We start from the raw sequence: 1853 nt of genomic DNA on the forward strand, positions 1-1853 counted from the left end.
TTTTATTGTATTTTCTTACCATGTATTTCATTATTTTATATCTCCTCACTATCATTTAAGTGTAGTTCCAAACATCTTGACTATCCAGACAAACATTAGTCGTTGGAACAGTATAATGTATGGACTACCTATGGCGAGAGCGCTATAATTCTTTCCCTCTAAATAAAATTTCATCCTCGAAATTTACCCAGTGTAAGTAATCGAGGAACCTTTATCTTCTTGTCTCTCTGCTTCTTCATGTTATAATACTTTACTTTCTCTTTAGTCTGTCTTACTAGATCTAGCTCTATGATACACTTAAATTGTACAGATGTTTTTAAACACAATTGCATACTATTTCATAGCATTTAGGTAAGTATTTTCATGCATAATAGTTGATTTCATTAGTTTTTGTAATTTCTATTGTAAAGCCCTTAATTCCGTGTTTTCTACATCATTTCAGGTGTTTGGGTGAAGCCCTAGATGTATAGGAGTGCAAAGGAAAGCTTAGAGGAGTTAAGAGATAGAGAATTGCTGCTGATACAAAGTACACGGGTCGTGTAAACCAAGCCCCAGACCTGTGTAACCCTCTGCCAGAAGAAAGCCAAGAGAATGAATGGAGAAACATAGTACACGGGTCGTGTAAGTAACCCGTGTAATCTGCAGGGACCCATTTAAGTCTCTGCCAGGCACAAGCTTGAAAAACTTTATGAGAACAACAGTACAAGGCCCGTGTAAATAGGCCCGTGTAGTTGGCATAGACCTGTGTAACTCTTTGTGCCAATATGAGATTTTACAGTTCCACCCCAGTAAGTTACACGGCCCTGCATGTCGGGACCCGTGTAGTGACACACGGGCCGTGTACTATGCAGCAGTTTGAACTCCCACTCTTGTTTTCTGATTTAAATAAGACTCCTAAAGCTTTTTGGACTCACAAATGACCTAACCCTAGAGCAACAACTATAAATAGAAAAGAAAACATCAGAAAAAGGGTTGGTTTTTGGACTTGCTTTTTAAGCTTTGGATCAATTTTGCACTGTGATCCAGAGATAGATAGAACTTTGAAAGCCATCAAGAGGGAAAGGAAACATTAGGAGAACAGTCAAGGAGATCCTAAAATTCCAACCATGGCCGATAATAATGACAGACCATGACTCTTGAGAGATTACGGAGCTCCATCTATTCAAGGATTTTAGCCCAGTGTCAATAGACCCACAGTGGAAGCCAATAACTCTGAATTAAAACCAGCATGGCTCCAAATGATTCAACAAACCCAGTTTACAGGTTCACCAACAAAAGACCCACACTATCACCTCCAGTGCTTTCTTGCCCTATGCGACACATTCAAGATGAATGGAGTGTCTGATCAAGCAATAAGACTCAGAGCATTCTCATTGTCCCTTCGGGACAAAGCAAGGAGGTGGTTACTGTCTCATCCAGCTAGAACGTTCACAACTTGGGAGAACCTTTCTCAAGCTTTTCTAGCAAGGTATTTTCCACCTGCAAAGACTGCAAAATTGAGGCTTGAGCTCAATACCTTTAGACAAAAGGAAGGAGAATCACTCTATGATGCATGGGAAAGATATAAAGACCTATAGAGGGAATGTCCACACCATGGTATAGAAGATTGGTTGTTAGTGCAAAATTTCTATAATGGGTTACTACCCTCTACAAGGAGCACAGTTGATTCAGTTGTAGAAGGTGATCTAATGGAGAAAACAGTGCCACAAGCACTTGAACTTCTAGAAAGGGTTGCATATCATAATTATGAGTGGTCGAATGAAAGAGGAAATGCAAGGAAAATTGCAGGGGTCCTGGAAGTAGATGCCCTAAGCATGATAAATGCTCAGTTTGATCAGCTCACAAGGAAACTC

General features: G+C 39.9%; 1 non-coding gene across 1 annotated transcript; it reads right to left on the minus strand.

The window, feature by feature from the left end:
• Positions 1–1493: 1493 nt before the first annotated feature.
• On the minus strand, positions 1494–1600 carry LOC131181818 (small nucleolar RNA R71). The gene has a single exon (XR_009150295.1). It is a non-coding gene; the product is annotated as a small nucleolar RNA R71 (small nucleolar RNA).
• Positions 1601–1853: the final 253 nt, after the last annotated feature.

The sequence above is a fragment of the Hevea brasiliensis genome, chromosome 7, assembly GCF_030052815.1.
Source record: "Hevea brasiliensis isolate MT/VB/25A 57/8 chromosome 7, ASM3005281v1, whole genome shotgun sequence".
NCBI classification, from domain to species: Eukaryota; Viridiplantae; Streptophyta; class Magnoliopsida; order Malpighiales; family Euphorbiaceae; genus Hevea; species Hevea brasiliensis.